General features: G+C 37.2%; 1 protein-coding gene across 1 annotated transcript in view; it reads left to right on the top strand.

Annotated features, from left to right (window-relative positions):
• The window catches only part of BTRC (beta-transducin repeat containing E3 ubiquitin protein ligase), a 187,163-nt gene that overhangs the window by 137,087 nt on the left and 32,449 nt on the right, over positions 1-17,627 (top strand). The gene's annotated exons all lie outside the window — the stretch shown is intronic.

The following is a 17,627-nucleotide window of genomic DNA, read 5'->3' as shown; positions in this document are numbered from 1 at the left end:
GCTCTTATGTGCTAGTGAACAATAACAGCTGCCTTTATTGAGTGTTTATGTGCTATACCCTGTGCTTAGCATTTTACACATAATCTCCTGTTATTTCTTTTAATAACCCTGGGAAATAGATGGTAATATTTGTTCCCCTTTGCAGGTGAAAAAACTTGAGGCTTAAAGAGGGTAACCAGCTCATTCAAGCCTATGTACATAATTTGTGAATTGCAGACACAAGGCTTGCTCTAAGGCTTGTCTGACACTATGTTTAAAATAGTAAGTTGTTTTACTTAGTCCTTAAGTAATAACCCAGGCTCCTTGTTGTTATCCCTAAGAATGTATCTACCAAGACGTCTTGAGTCTGTCTTTTTCCCTATCTCATCCCATATTGTCACTGCTACTCTCTAGGTCCATGTCCATTCTGATACCAGCCTATTCTTACAGCCTTACTTAACTTACAATGTATGCTTGTTAGTTTGTTCACCATTGAAAGATACTATCTCCATGGAAGATGTGCTACAAATTCTGTTTGTAACTTCCAGTGAAACTTTTTTTTTTTAAGATTTTATTTATTCATGAGAGATAGAGAGGCAGAGACACAGGCAAAGGGAGAAACAAGCCCCATGTAGGGAGACCAATGTGGGACCCAATCCCGGGACTCCAGGATCACTCCAGGCCGAAAGCAGGCACTAAACCGTTGAGCCACCTGGGCTGTCCACTTCCAATGAAACTTAATCTTTCAAATGGAAATTAAGGCCCAGTTCTTTTCCATATTTATTTATCTTTTTATTACAGTAGCTAATACACCCCCTTGACCTTGAGGACACTTGATGGCTTTTGGAATTTGAAAGATAAAGGTCTCTAAGATAGAGTGAGCTATGGGCTATATAGTGCTGAAAATTAAACTTGTAGAGAACAACAGCCGTTTGATCATGAGTACTATAACCTTGATAAAGCATTGAGAAGATCCCAATAGGTTTTTCCTATCTATTCATGTAGCCCTACTATTTTGATTTGCCCCTAAATAAGACAAGTCAGTGTGTTACATTGATAAATTTTTTTTACTAATGCATGACGGGATTTTTAATAGAGAGATACATTCATTTATTGACATTTTTCTAGAAAACCTTTCCTTAAATATTGGCAACCACGGAGAGAGTAGATGGAGGAAATGAGAGTAAGTATGAAAGAATAAGTTACATTAAGACACAGAAAACTTCAAGATGACATTATTAGGTCTTCAGTTTTTACTGTCAGCCTGAGAAAGGTTATTTCTTTTAAAGTGTTAATTTCTTAATTATGGAATATTTTAGCAGGTATAAAAGTGAAAGGATAATATTGTTACCTGTGTACCTGTCACTCAGAATGATAGCATTTCATTGCATTAAAAATTCAATCATTTAAGAAAAGGTCGACATTCTTCAGATTCTGGAATATATTGCTTGTCCAAATAATATTATGAAAATAATGTCTTTTCACTTGAGGGAATTTAATTCACTTAAATTCTAATATGTTAATTTTTTAGTAAGAAAATACAAAGAATGTATCTCTTTTTTTTTTTTTTTAAGATTTTATTTATTCATGAGAGACAGAGAGAGAGAGAGAGAGAGAGAGAGAGGCAGAGACACAGGCAGAGGGAGAAGCAGGCTCCATGCAGGGAGCCTGACGTGGGATTCGATCCTGGGTCTCCAGGACCAGGTCCTGGGCTGAAGGCGGTGCTAAACCGCTAAGCCACCCGGGCTGCCCTGGATCTCTGTTTTAATTTACCATGGAACTGAATCATATAGACTCAAAATCTAAAAGCCAGACTGAGCCTCAGATTATCCCGTCCACCCACTCATATTACAGATGTGGTCCCATGACAGGAGAAATTTACCCATTATCACATAGCTAATTAGTGATAGGGCTGAGCCATCATGCTGCCTCACTGTTGCTATGGGGCTATTTATGTCTGTCAACTATAGAAAACTTTTCATAATGATTTGTTTCCAGAGCATCCAAGTTCAGTATCTGGTCCTTCAACAGAAAATAAAAATAGAGTAACTTCAGAACATTTGACACAGAAAAATCTTGTGAGAAAAAGTTGGTACCCTTGAGTTTCAGATTTATAGGTTCCATGTGAGTGTGACACCCAGGTAAAGTTTAAAAGTTGAGTAGTAAACTAGGAAGCCATTTCATGCTTTAAGAAAGGCTCATTTTACAAAGAAAAGATATGATTTCTATTTCTAAATCAAGTGCATAAATATTATGAAGTAACAATCTTGATTTTCATTTCTTACTGAGTTCATTTTCATCTTCCACCCCCAACAAATACACACACAAAATCCTTGGTGGAAGTTTGTCCTGTTCTGAAAAGAAATTTTTTGTGACTCTCTCCTCAGAAACATAAAAAAATCTATAGTCGCTGGCCCACAAAACCCCATTAAAAATAGTACCCTTGGTGGGGAAGAGTTAAATAACCTGATCATGAGCACGATAACCTTGATAAAGCATTGAGAACGATCCCAATAGGTTTTTCATATCTGTTTGCAGACTCTTCATGCAGCCCTACTATTTTGACAAAATCACATGGTAATAGTTTTTCTGCCATGTGTTTTTTGTTGTTTTTGTTTTTGTTGTTATTTTTGTTTTGTTTTGGTTTGGTTTGAGGTGGTGGAGGGGCAGATGGAAAGGGAGAGAGACTCCTAAGCAGGTTCCACATCCAGCATGGAGCCCAGTACTTGGCCCAGTGTCATGACTCTGAGATCATGACCTCAGCTGAAGTCAAGAGTTGGTTGCTTAACTGACAGAGCCACTGAGGCACCCCTTTCTGCCAGTTTTTGAGAGAGAGAGGAGGGTGGGTGCTGATGACAGCTGGAATTTCAGTCTGGTTTCAGCGCTAGCACTGTCTTTGCTGATCACTAAAACTAAGTACAAAGTCTAAAGGAAGCAAAATGTACTCTGTACACAGGATGTTAGCTCTTTGGTAGATACCAGTAAAGTGGATTTTAGAAATTAGAGCAATGCATTGAGAGTCTTGTTACTATTCTAATAATTTCCTTATTGCTCTTCCCTCACTAAATTGGAGTGCTATGGGAATGTTTGACAATTGCTTTGAAAGATTGGAAATGAAAAAAAAAATCAATGCATACATGCCTTTTATTCATATTGTAGAACTTTTTTCCAGGTCTTTCTTTTGCTCTTCTCTTTCTTTCCAACTCTTATATTTGATGGAAGCATCAACCTAATGGCAATTGTCATTCCTTTTGGAACTTCAGTCTTACCTTGATTTTTAGATTTTTGCATAGTAATTTTTTATGTATTTTACTACACAAAAACATTGAAACGAACCTTAGAAAACAATGGATTAAAGATTGCCACATCAGAGTACTTATAGATAAAGTGTCAGTGTACTGATAGTAGCATCTTTGTTGGTGAGACAGGGGAACTCCAAATATGTTTTACCTCTGTACTCCCAAAAAGCGATATTTACTCTTTATATTAGTTTGGATTAAAAATTCAGTCTAAAAAATAAAAAATAAAAAAAATAAAAATTAAAAAAAATAAAAATTCAGTCTACCAAATATTTTTGAGCTTCCATTTTATGTCAATTTCTATTTTTCAGAGTTGAAAATCTAATGTGAAAGTGAAGATTTCTGAATATAAAATTATTATAAAAGCAAAGAAGATTGTATTTGATAAAGCATTAAGCTAATTATAATCAACAACTAAGTATATTGCAGTCCTCCCTAGTTAGAAGCATGACAGTCAATGTCCTTACTGTGTGCCAGGTACTCTTCTAAATGCCTTTACATGTATTATTTTATTTTTAATCCTAACAGTAACCCCTCCAACTAGTTCTGTAAGAATTCCCTTTTTACAAGTGAGGAGATTAAGGCACAGATAAGTTAAGTAATTTACCCAAGATCACATATTGAGCAATTGGTAGAGCTGGGATAGAATCAGTGCCAAATTACAGTGTCATTTTTTAATGATATTCCATTACATAAATATAAATTCCTTCAAAACGACATTTGAACTAGCTTCAGTGTGGCACTTGTGGTCTTGGTACTCATGTAAAACACTTTTGACTGTAGAAAATGTATTTATCCATCTGTACAAAGCAGTCTTGGTCTTTTATGTTTAGTCTTAGTCATTGACTTGGAGCTTTATTGTCATTAAAAAGAGGAAGGGCCAAAATTTCATTTTAGAAAAACTGTTCACCTTACATAACAACTGCATTTTGAAATTCAGTCTGAACTCAACTAACTTACACGAGTTATTTTGATCACCTCTCCTAAAAAAACAGATGCTGCATCCAAACTAAGCTTCTCCTGGATAAATTAAGAAAACAATTACCCAAGTATTCTAGAGAGAAATGTCTTTAGTCCCTTGATGCTCCAAGGGTTATTAAAGTTTTACCTGAAGATAACCAAGACTTCCAGAAGTTACAAGTCATTTACTTCATTCACTGCAGCTAAGAGAGGCCTGTGCTGCTGCCTCATAGGATTATTTCCTGCTGCATTTAACATGCATTAACAAGCATTTGGAAAGAGTTTAATTTCTTCTGGAAAGCTGAGTTGGCTTCTTAAGATCCTATCCAGAAATCTTGTATTTTTCTAATCCAGGTTTTAGATATACCTTCTCAAAGGCTTTCTTCAGAAGCAAGTGTTACCAAGTCATTGAGACCTTTTTATTGGACACAAAAATGTAAGGATTAGAGCACAAAGAGGAGGAGCAGTTTTTTTCTTTATTTAAAACTGGCTATATTTTCCCCATGTACTTTTAAATTGTGCTATAAGCGTGTCTGTTTTCTTCTGGCAACCAATGCCTCCATCATTCCCTGTTATTTGTGGTAGGACTTAACTTTCAAATGCTAAAATAAAGGGCAGTATGTGAGGGGGAAGTTGGGGAGAAGACTCTTAGTGTAAACTTTCTCCATAACATAAATTTTATTTTGGTAATATTAACATTATTTAACATCCAGATGAGCAACCTTTATTTGAGGAAGTTTACAGAAAGAGCAACCAGATTCCAGACAATTAAACTTTATTACTCTGCCTGAAACATTAAGTAGTGGTTTAGGAAAATGGTTTTTCATCTTTTCTTCCTCTTGCTGTTTATTGTTTATTGTGTGGGAGAGGACATGTTTGTCCAACAAGCATCTTGCAGGTGAACTTGGTAATGCTGGGTCCCTATTGCATTTGGTTATATTTATTCTTGTCCCCCCTCATCTCTCTCCACCCCACTCCTGCTCCCTACTTACCTCCCCATCTCTTCTGTAGCCCCTTGTCTTTCTCCTCCTTCCCATCTCTCACTACCCCTGCTTATCTCTCCCAACTCTTTCAGGGCTCACCTACCCCCCCTCCCAGCACCCAACTCTCTCCTTTCTTGTGTCCCCAGGCACTGTCGTCATTCCTCTTCCTTCTCTCCTCCTCCCTCTCCCCCTTCTCTCATGACCCTTTTCTCTTTCCCCTTCTTCCCTTTCCTCCAACCTTCTCTCCCCTCCTGCCTCTTCTGTTTTCCTCTCCCTCATCTCTCTCCTCCTTTCCACAGTCACAGTGATCTGTAATTCTATATCCTCCAGGATCAGATCTTGACTTCTCTGAGGCAAAGGAAATAAATTTTGCCTGCTCTGATTAATTTGATGTTACAGAAAAAAAAAATCCTCTAGATGACACAGAAATATCGTCTTCCCCTATACATCAAATAATTGACTAGTATATATATTTTTAAAAACCAGAAAGATACATAGCCACCAAAATGTAATCATTCTTTATTTGTTGATAGTGGCAATTATGGGTAATTTTTATGTTCTTTGTGCGTCTTTGTTTTTCATATTGTCTAATATGTCTATTATAAATGCTGTTTTTTAAAAACAAATCAGTCTTTCTCTACTTGACCCCACTACATCCTTATTTAATGAAAAGGAAAATAAAACAATGAAGAATCAGATTTGTCCCTCTAGCAAGTATGAATTTGGTTTGCTATTTTGATGTTTAGTTTTCCAAATCCTTTTAGCTTTCAAATCTGTGGGCCCTTGGACTGCAGCATGAAGCCTTCAGTTATTGACAACTGTCATAGCACATGATGGATGGTAAATACTGTCACAAGTTAGGCTTAACTTTAAGTCCTAAGTCTTTTCTGCCTTTCTCTGCACTCCCCAAAATTTAGTTCATATTTTATTTTTCATACTCCTTCTATGCTATGAGGGTGATCAGTGTGACAGACTTACTGATTTGTACATAGATTTGTTTTCAGCCCTGTTTTAGAGGATAGACGGAACTGGCATTGGTGAACAGCCATTCTATTTTTGTAATACCTCATTATTGGACCTTGTTTACTGCCCTTAGTACTGTTGGTTATAAAAGGCATAAATTTCATGCTGTACGTGGCTGTGATACCAACCCTTCACAGAGTTTAAATGTTAAAATTCCAAGTTCAGATTCAAGTTTGACCCAAAAGAAAAACTTCCAGATGATTTTCTTCTCATTGGCTAGCTGAGGTGTAGAAGGTGAACGTAAAATTAGATGAACTATTTGAGACAAACTTACACATTTCCTAGCTATAGGGTGTTCATTTAAGAAAGGGTTAAATGGTGGTGTAGTTCGTGAATGGTTTTCTAGCTGCAGGGGTTTTCGAAAAGAGATCTAGGAATTATGCAGTTAATTGAATTCTTCAGGCATGGACTTTGAAAGCATGTGCATGAGCAAAATTCTCTTGCTTGGCTCCTAGATATGGTTCATACAGTGTATTAGAAGTCCTGAATTCTTTTTAAGGATTTTATGCCTATATATGCAGGTTGGACATTTTATACAATGAACATGACATTTTAAAAGAGTTTACACAGCATATTTGTTTTCTCCTTGTCTTTTTCTCAGTTTGTTTGGTTTGTTCCTTTTGTTTTATTGTTTTCTTCCTATTTCCTCACTTCTCCAAGTCTGCATTACTGTGCTTTTTCCCATTTTTCCCCATCTTGTGAACAAAGTTTTAACAGTACATAGAAAGTTAACTGCCTGGAGTCTTTTAAATATAAGTAACACGCAACCAGTAATAAGCTGTCGGTTGTTTTTTTGCTGCCTGCAAAGAAACATAAACACAGCGCTCATTTCTGGCAGGTTTTTACTGTCAGAGTTTCTCCTATTATATTTATCTTACAATTTGCCAGGGGGTGAAGTTATTAAGTTTTAGCAGCAGCCATCGATCAAGTTCACAAGTTAACACGATAAAGGCTCTGTGCCGCTCCGATCCGGGGAAATGATGATCCTCACTCGGTAATTAACTAAATGAGAAAGTTAAATCTTACTTGAGAGCTGGGAGAGATGAAAGAGAGGTGTTTGTCAGTTTCTCAGTGGAAATTAGAAGCAGTTTTCTGCAATTCCCTAAGCTGCTGCTCTGTCATATTTTACATAAGCTCTGGGAAAACGTCTTGTAATTAGTGCTGTCATGGAGGATTTTTTTTTTGCTGAAGGATGTTGGAATAATTCATTAGATTATCAAGAAAGGCTTGTGTCCTGAAATGATTAGCACAGTGAAATTTAAACCATTAACGATAACAAGTTTAGAGCTTGCTGCAGTGCAGAGGCACCCGGGGTATGTCTGTGCCTATTTCAATCATTTCTTATAATTAAACATTATGTCCTTACCCCCCCCCCCATCACTAAGACCCATCCAAAAATCCTTTTAAGGTGGCGCTGCCTACATCAATGGGTTTACCAGCCTTCAAGATGTGTGTAGTTAGTAGCTACAATAATGCAGCAGTAAATTAAACTGCTGTGAGTTTCTTGGTTTAGAACAAAAGAACCTATTGCCCTGGAAGCTATGAAGTTGCATGAGGAAACCCAGTACAGAAACAAGAGCCCCACTTTTGAAACCTAACAATGTTAAGTAACTATCTTATCTCTTTAACTGCCCCCCCAGAAGCCTGAAAATAATCAAAATGGCTTTGTTTTGATCTTGGTGCATTTTTTATATGGCTTTTCCTATATTTAGTAAATAGAAAAAAGATTGTCAAGTGTCCAGTCTTTAAATAATCATATATACTGAGATATTTGTGAGTTTGTTTCTAGTGAGTTTTATTTGAAAGAATTGAAGTGATTGTAGGCTTTTTCTTGTTGGTAATTAGAAACTAGTCAGATTTATAATGTGAACTTTCCTTCTGCTGAATAATATACCCCTTCCTGTCTTCCATGTTCACTAATCAGATCTGACATATTTATGAGTTCACCTAATATGTAATCATATTTAGTAGAAGCTGTTAAAATATTAATATAATAATCCCACTGAGAAATGTGATGTTTACTTCTGTTAAAATGCATGTCCCATTCTATATGTAGAGCCACCAATTTCTTTTCATTTGCACTCTCACCTCACCCTCCCTCCCAAAAGAGAATAGGATAATGGACTACTTCTTTGGTCACTGAAAGTTATAATATAGGTTTTTTAACTGAAAACCAGAACAATAAAAGCTATGATCCCACTTTTGAACACTCATTACCTTTCATTCTGCACAATTTATGGCCAAGTCCTTTCTTTGAGTTTCTCTTGAAATCTTCTGTTAAATAAAGATAACCCAAATGCCAGTGGGCCCTAACCCTTCTGGGTTCCTTTTTTGTTTTTATCCTAACTCTTTGAGAGCTCCAGAGCCATTCTGCCATCACCATGTCCCCATCCTTCTGTGTGCTTACTTAATCTCTTTCCGTCCTTATCAAAATGCAGACAATACCATTTCCTTTGAATTTAATCAAGACAGTATTGAACTTCCATAAGATATTTTTACAAAGAAATCAAGGAAAAAACAAAAAACTTTAAAGTCAGTGCTTTTAGATTCTTATTTAACTAAAACTTGGCAATAGCCAATGGAAAGTATAGTTATAGACCTTTAAAAAATCCTCCTTTTCCTCCCTCGAAACTCTTGAATGTTTTACCTTGTTTCTTCTGGCCACAGGAACAAGAACCCTAGTTCTGTCCCCTTCCAGGTTAATATGCAAGGTCAAATATTTGAAGGATCAGCACTATTGAGGAAGTAAATTATTACATTGAAGTAAATGTGTATTATAACCAAAATTTAACAATTCTCAACAGGTCCTCCTTCTTGTGATGATAAAATATCTTTCTTCCTAGTACTTCCTAATCTACCTCCTTTAATCTTAGTCATGAGTACCTCTTGCCTGGATTATTTTATCAGCCTACTAATTGGTCTTCCTCTGTTCATTTAATTTGTTCTTGTTCTCCTCTCACCATTCTCTACCTGGCAGCTGTATAAATATTTCTAAAGGATAAATTAGATGATGTCTTGGTTGACTACCTCAGAACCTCCAGGGGTTCTCCTTTAGACTTAGGATGAAATCCAAACTCCTTACTGTGGCCCAGAAAACCTTTGTGATCTGGGCCTAGGCCACCTGACTAACCTCATTTCCCAACATTCATTCTGCTCATGCCATACTAGACTTCTTTCTTTCACTTGAACACGCCTTTGTCTCCTTCATGTCTGGGGGGGGGGGGGGGGCGGCTGTCCCCAAATATTAACTAGACTGGCCCTCATATTCTGATCTCATCTCCAATGTTAACTCCTTCTGTGTCATTTCATGACCACCTCAGTTATAATAGGCTGTACTGTTCCCTCCCTTTTTAATATTACCTTATTTCATTTTCTTGACAATATTTATTGGTTTCTGAAGTTAACATTTATTATATATTTTTCCTCCACTCCTTCCTAGAGAAGGTAAAGAAACTGTGCCACAATTTTTCTGTCACCTAGAAAAGTGCCCAGAGTAGTCATTCAGTAAATGGTTGGTTAATTGATAACTCTAAAGTTCCAGCCTTAGTCAGAGTTCTTGTCCTACCCATCTTAGGCTACAGCCTTATCCCCAGCACAACCCTTGCCCATTTTGTTCTTAGACTCACTCATCATCTTAATCATTATATCCCCTTTCTTCTACCATGGTTTCAATGCCAGAATCTTTCCTCAAAGCCCTTCTTGTTTTAAAGTTTTTATTTTGTCTTCCAGTGTTCATCCCACCAAGTGCACTCCTTGATCCCCATTAACTATTTCAAGCCCCCCTCCTCAAAGGCCTTATTAAGGCCCATCAGAATCTTTAAATATTATTTGCTTCTCTCTAAGCATAACTACTACTCTCTTTATCTAGTCCTTGCATCCCCAATTCCAAATGGTGTATGTCTGGAATGTTTTTCTTTCTCTATTTACCATACCTTTCCCTGTGGTTAAAGCAGGGTTTGACTGCCAGCTAGAAACATCTATCATTTCACCATCAAGTTCAGCCAGTGTGTACTGCATCTTCCAACCTATACACAATACAGCTAGCAAAGCCAGCACACTTGATATCGCAGTGGTGGTGGTTAAGCTAGTTGATGTCTGCAAGTATATATTTATCCTTCCTGGCCCAGGCAGCAGCTTCAAAGAAATTCATGGTAATTTTGAAAGTGGTGCTTATAATATGTTTTGGGGGGTGAGGGTTGAGGGGAATGTTAGCCTTTAGCCTTTGAGGACTAAGCTAAGGACAGTCTTATAAATAAATACTTAAGTCATTTCATGTACCTGTCACCTGACAGCTTCTTCCTTTCTTTCTTTTGGAGCTAACTGTTCATTGTAAACAGAAAAGCAGAAGAAGAGATGTGCAGGGGTGACAGAAAGTTAGTGTTACCATTAAACAGAGAGGTTGTTTGTCAGCTTTCCTAGACATTTGAACAGTAGTGGTTGAGTCATCAAGCTTTTGTTGGGAAAGCCAAATCAATTCTATTGCCACCAGTAACCATTACCCTTTCTCCCATACACTCTAATATACAGCCTTTTGATTTTTTTAATAATTGAACTTTTCACTGTGCACTGTGCCCTTGTGGATTTTTAAAGGTTCTCAAATTGAAATTTTGCTACTTTTACTTAAGCCATTAGTAGAAAAATATGTTTGGGAGAATGATAGAGAGAAGAGGCTTGATAACAAAGACCTTTATCTCCTGAGCTCTCTATAAATATAATATCTTAGTTACAAATGAAATTAATATTGCAGTAATGTTTATCCTTAGGAATACTCTATCCAAAAAAAAAAAAAAAGGAATACTCTATCCTTAGTTTTACTTTTATTAAAATATAATTTACATACAATAAAATACACCTACTTTACGTATACAGTTTGAATTTTGGCAAATGTGTACGAACACTTGTGTAACAGTCAAGGTGTAGAACATGTTTATTGCCCCAGAAACTTATCTTGCACCCTTACTCAATCAATTCCATCCCCACATCCAGCTTCAGTCAGCCACTGATCTGTTCTTATCATAAATTAGATTTGTTGTCCTAGAGTTTCACATAAATAGAGTCGTAAAATATGAGTTTTGGTGCCTGGCTTCTTTTGTTCAGCATTTGTTTGAGATTTATAATTCATATATATATGTATATACACACACACACACACTATTCCATTTTATAGATATCTCAATTTGCTTATGAATTCTTTTTTTTTTCTTCTTATCAACTCTTGGTGGACATTGAGATTTTTCCAGCTTGGGACTATTATGAATAAAGCAGCCATGAACATATATGTACAAGTCTTTGTATAAAAATACATTTCAGGGCCGCCCGGGTGGCTCAGCAGTTTAGCGCCACCTTCAGCTCAGGGCCTGATCCTGGAGGCCGGGGATCAAGTCCCATATCGGGCTCCCTGCGTGGAGCCTGCTTCTCCCTCTGCCCCCCGCCCTTCTCTCTCTCTCTCTGTATCTCTCATGAATAAATAAATAAAATCTTAAAAATATTAAAAATAAATTTAAAAAATACATTTCCATTTTGCAAGGGAAGTAAATGTCTAGGAGTAGAATTGCTTGGTCATATGATAAGTATGTGTTCAATTTTATAAGAAACTGCTCCCTGTGTTTTCAAGTGATTGTGTCTTTAACCATTACTGCCAGCAATATGTGAGAGACCCAGTTGCTCCTTATTCTTGCCAATACATGGTATGATCAGTCTTTCTAATTTTAGCCATTCTCATAAGTGTGCAGTAGTATCTCATTGTGATTTTAATTTGTATTTCCCTAGTGACTAATGATGTTGAACATCTTTCCATGGGCTTATTGGCCATCCGTATTCTTTTCTTATGAAATGTCTAATCAAATTTTTGGCTCATTAAAAAAAAGACTAGGGTTATTTGTTTTCTTTTTAAGTTCTAGGAGTTCTTTATATATTCTGGATTCAAGTCTTTTGTCAAATGTATATATATTGCAAGTATTTTCTCCTAGTTTGTAGTTTGTATTTTTATTTTTTTTAAGATTTTATTTATTTATTAATGAGAGACACACACGGAGGGGGGGAGAAAGAGAGACAGAGATACAGGCAGAAGGAGAAGCAGGCTCCATGCAGGGAGCCCAATGTGGGACTCGATCCAGGGTCTCCAGGACCACACCCCAGGCTGCAGGCAGCGCTAAACCGCTGCGCCACTGGGGCTGCCCTACTGTTTATTTTATAAATCAGAAGTTTACATTTTTGCCACATGCCATGTGCTTTTGTCCCCTGTGTACCAAATATTTGCCTGTTTCAAGAGTACACAGATTTTCTCCTATGCTTGCTTCTAGACATTCTGTTTTAGCTCCTACATATAAATCCAGAATCCACTTAAGTTAATTTTTCTACATGGTTGAAAGTAAAGAACACTGGAGTCCTGGGATCAAGCCCCTGGTTGGACTCCCTGCTCAGTGAGGAGTCTGCTTCTCCCTCTGCCCCTCCCCCAATTTGTGTATGTGTGCACGTGTATTGCTCTCTCTCATCTTTTTTTTTTTTTTAAAGAAATTAAAGAACAAAGTCCATTGTTTCCATATGGATATCCAGATGTTTCACCATCATCTTTTGAAAAGATTATTTTGTCCTTATTGAATTATCTTGGCACCTTTCTCAAAAATCAGCTAGCCATATGTAAGTCTCTGTGGAGTCTGTCTTTTGTTTCATTGATGTTCTACATGTTTATCCTTATACCAAAGTCACACTACCTGTTTAGTATTACTTTATTGTTAAAATTCAATGGTGTGAGTCCTCCATCTTTGTTTTTATTTTGCAAGATCACTTGGCTAACTTTTAGGTCCTTTGCATTTCCATTCAAATTTTAGAATCCACTTGTTAGTTTGCTTGCTGAAATTCCATTGATACTACATTGACTCTTATCAGTGGATTAATTGGAAAAAGTGAACATCTTAACCATATTGAGTCCCATTTGTGAAGATAGTATCTCTTTCCATTTATTTAGAACTTTTAAAATTCCCCTTAGCACTGTTCTGTTGTTTTCACTTTTATAGGTATTAACACATATGTTGTTACGTTATTCCTAGGTATTATAGTTTTTCAAATGCTATGGTAAATTGTATAGGCAGACAGTTTTTAAAGGTACATTTCAAAAAATAATAATAAATGAGTGGGGCTAGTGACCCAACAAAAGGAGTACAAGGCAAGGTTTATAAGGCTCATGATAATCTGTTTCTTGATCAAGATGCTAGTTACATGGGTATGTTGACATTTTGAAAATTCATCAACACTTGAGATTATGCACTTTTATGTATATTATACTGCAGTGAAAATTAAGATAAAAAAATATATATTATGAGTAGCTCAGTCAGTTTAGCATCTGCCTTCAGCCCAGGTCATGATCCCAGGGTCCTGGGATCAAATCTCGCATCAGGCTTCTCCCTCTTACTCTGCCTTTCCCCCTGCTTGTGCGCTCGCTCTCTCTCTCTCTCTCTCTCTCTCTCAAATAAATAAATAAAATCTTGAAAACGAAAGAAAAATATATATAATACATAGTAAGAAAGAAGGATGAATTTTCAAAAGGAGAGCGAAAGTGCAACTCCAGCCATGTCAGAAGTTCTTTAAGAGTGTTGATTTATTGAGCACTTCACTGTGTGTCAGGTGGTGAGCTAAGCATGCTTTTCTTAGATTATTCTATTTGATCCTCACAAAAACCCAGTGAAATAGATCTTAGAATTTGGCAGATGAGGGAAAAAGAGACTCTGGGAAAAAAAAATCAAATTTTTTATGCCATGACACATAGCTAGTAAATTGAGGAACTAGAATTTGAAACCAGGTATTTGTACTGTAGGACCAAAGCTCTTTATGCAGTGTGGTGTAGTCGTTAAGAGTAAGTAACTCATTCAAAGTGATGTTGGATCTGAGCTGTGTGTCTTTCTACTTCATAAAGAAATACTCTGTTTTGAGGGTGGTAACTACAATGCAGTACCAGCTAGAGTAGCCCAGACAGTTAGTAAATTCATGAACTCTCAGTTTATACTTCATTTCTAATAGCCAAATGTTTTAGGTTCATTTATGATTCAATCATTGAAAATATAAGAAAGTCCTGGGGTGCCTGGGTGACTCAGTAGGTTGGATGTCTGCCTTCAGCTCCAGTCAGGACCTTGGGGTCCTGGGATCAAGATCCAAGTCAGGTTCTCTGCTCAGTGAAGAGTCTCCCTCTCCCTCTGATCTCTTTTGCCCTCACTTTCTCTCAAGTAAATAAAATCTTTTAAATATATATATACATACATATACATATATGCATATATATATGAAGGTCCTGACTGAACTTTAGCTTCTGCAGTGGGATAACCAAACTTGTGAAATCCTTAGGCATTTTTATCTGCTAATAGTCTGAATAACTACTGATCAAAGCACGATTCCCTGTGATTGTAGAAACAGCTGGTTTGTTGAAGGTTATAAATAGAATCATTTCATTACCATGCTGATTATTGTTCTCTGTTACTGACATTTCTGGTCTTTAGCCAGAAAACAATACCCTGGGTAGCATCCAGCTCCAGTCCATTTCCACCCTTTAAAAGACAAAGGGACAAATTTACAAAAGATGATGAAATGGGAGGTTTGGGTTGTTGAGATGTGAAGTGGCATTTGGTCAAGCTTGTACTCCCACTTATTCATTAGCTCACTCAGTCTTACTCCATATTTCACAAGTTTTCCTTTTCTGAAATGCAAACAAATAACCTACACAAAAAGCAGCTCTGAAGTCCCCCAGGGCCTGTGTCCAACAAGGTTATTATTAATCATTTTTAGTCTATATCATAGACAACAGTGGCATTTATGCTAGAAAACATCCAAGTCCATACACCAGGGCTTGCTGCTTACAGCTCTTTCTGTGTAAACAGAATGGCTAATGCCATTTTTGAAAATATACTTTCAGATATGTGTATCAGGAATCATTTGTAAAGAAGTCTGTGGGCAGAATTTAACATTTAGAAATTAAGCCAGCCTATGCCTTAGATAACAGAAATTGATTATCCAAATTTGATAGTTTTATGGCACATTCAATATGTCCAGGCAGGTATGAGCTCCATAGTAACATTGGCCTTCCTGCTGATTGGGATTGCCTCAGGCAAATATACTGAAGATCTATAAAATTACTTTGAAAAGTACCCTGTTGTACCACTTTGTGGTTATCCTTTAAAGAAAGCCAAGTTTCTTCAGAGTAGTAGAAGTTTCAGTTGATTTCTAAATCTTTCCATATTGTCCCCAACTTCATATGTATATGACCCTCATCTCCTTTTTTCTGTCATACCCCATATCCAATCTTTCAGCAAAACCAATTTGCTCTGCCTTCAAAATATACATTAAGTCTCAATTATTTCTGACCCCCTCTACTGCTACCACTCAAAAGATTGTTCTCTTCCAGGGACTATTGTAAAGTAGTTTCTCAATTAGTCTCCTGATTTTCATTCATGTCTCCTACAGTCTATTCTTCACATAGCAGTGATCCTTCTAAAAGGTGTCAGATCATGCTATTCTCAGACTTCTAGGTGATTTTCTATGTAACCTCTCTCTCTGTGTAGCTTCTCATCTTCCCGACTTCCCTCTCCAGCAAAGTAGCCTGAATTTCTTATGTGGTGGCTCAGGGCTCTAAGAAGTAAGCTGCCTGGACTCAGGAGTCCTAGAATGTCACTTTCTCCATATTCTGTGAGCCAAATCCCAGATTCAAAGACTAGGTCAAACTCTACCTTTTGATGGGAGGAATGGCATTCATGTTCAGGGAGGGATGGAGTTGTTTCAGCCATCATTGGAGATAAGCTACCACCACCTACATGACCTAGATGAGCTGACTTGAATTACTATAACTTTTCTTCTCCTTGTTCACTTGTTTCAAACTATCCTGGGCCTCTTGAATGTTCCTTGAATGTACTGACTGACTGCCATCCAGGACCTTTGCCTTCAAATTGCCTTTGCCCTAGACGTTTCTCCCCCCATGTAGCAAAATGTCTAGTCCCCTCATTTCCTTCATGTCTCAGTTTAAATGTCATCCCTTCAGGGAAACTGTCTCTGACCTCTTGGACTTAAATAATTATATTGGTTTTTTGTGTTTTTTTAATTGCTACTTAACAGATTACCAAGTTAAAATAACACCCATTCATCAGCTCATGGTTTTCTCAGTCAGAATTCTGATACAACATGGGTGGAAGCCCTCTGCTCCTAGTATCTCAAGGCTGAAATGAGAATGCTGACCAGGCTGAGTTCACATCGGGAGGCTCTGGGGGAAAATCCTCGTATCAGATCATTGTTGTTGCCAGAATCTAGTTCCTTGCCTTTGTAGGATTGAGGTCCCTGTTTCCTAACTGGCAGCTCCCAGAGGCTGACCATGTCCTTTACCATGTGATCCTCCTTCTTCTTCAACCATTTGGAGCAAACTCTCTGCTTTTAAAGGGCACACTTGGGGCGGCCCGGGTGGCTCAGCAGTTTAGCGTCACCTTCAGAAGCTCAGGGTGTGATCCCAGAGACCCAGGATCGAGTCCCATGTTGGGCTCCCTGCATGGAGCCTGCTTCTCCCTCTGCCTGTGTCTCTGCCTCTGTGTGTGTGTGTGTGTGTGTGTGTGTGTGTGTGTGTGTGATGAATAAATAAATAAAAATCTTTAAAGGGCACATTTGATAGGTCAGGCCCCTCACAGTAATCTCCATATCTTAAAGTCAGCTAATTTGGCACCTTAATTAAATCAAAATAACTGTGTTTGTTTGAGTAGCTGAGAGAAGATGTATGTACGCCAGGGGCCAAGAATCTTAGAATCTTAGAATTTTGCCTACTGCAATAACACATACTTTTTTCTATCTCCTTATTTTTCTTAATAGCACTATCTACATTAAATTTTCTATGCATTTGTTTATGGTTTTATCTTACTGTACACACTACAATATAATGCCTGATGATAGAGACTTATTTTTTGTTCAGTGTTGTATTCCTAGCACCTAGGACAGTGTTTGACACATTGTAGATGCTCATTTGATGTTTACTGAATGAACTAATTGATAAAAAGATTTTTAATTTTGATTTCCTTTTTAGAAGGAAAAGGGTAGATTGAACCTATAAATGTTACAGTTAAGCTTTATCTCCAAAGGTACTAGAGTCTCAAATTATTCATCAGCCTTTCTTTGCATAGAAGATTTCTTATTTGACTATTAAAAAATAAGTTGTGAATAAGTAATCGTATAAATGTCCAGTAACTGGTGTATACAAGGAAAAGCAAAATAGCTTTTTGGCTTGCTAGTAATAATAACTTAACATGCTTTCAGCTTTCAGTTTTCATCTATAGATCTCCAAATAATACCTTCCTGTGAACTTTTAGCAGTGAATGCCTAGTTGTCCAGCAATATTCCTGATTTACCAACTTACTGTGGTATT

This window comes from Vulpes lagopus, chromosome 2 (genome assembly GCF_018345385.1).
Source record: "Vulpes lagopus strain Blue_001 chromosome 2, ASM1834538v1, whole genome shotgun sequence".
NCBI classification, from domain to species: Eukaryota; Metazoa; Chordata; class Mammalia; order Carnivora; family Canidae; genus Vulpes; species Vulpes lagopus.
Note: the sequence above shows the minus strand (reverse complement) of the source record. Positions and strands in the feature narration are given on the sequence as shown.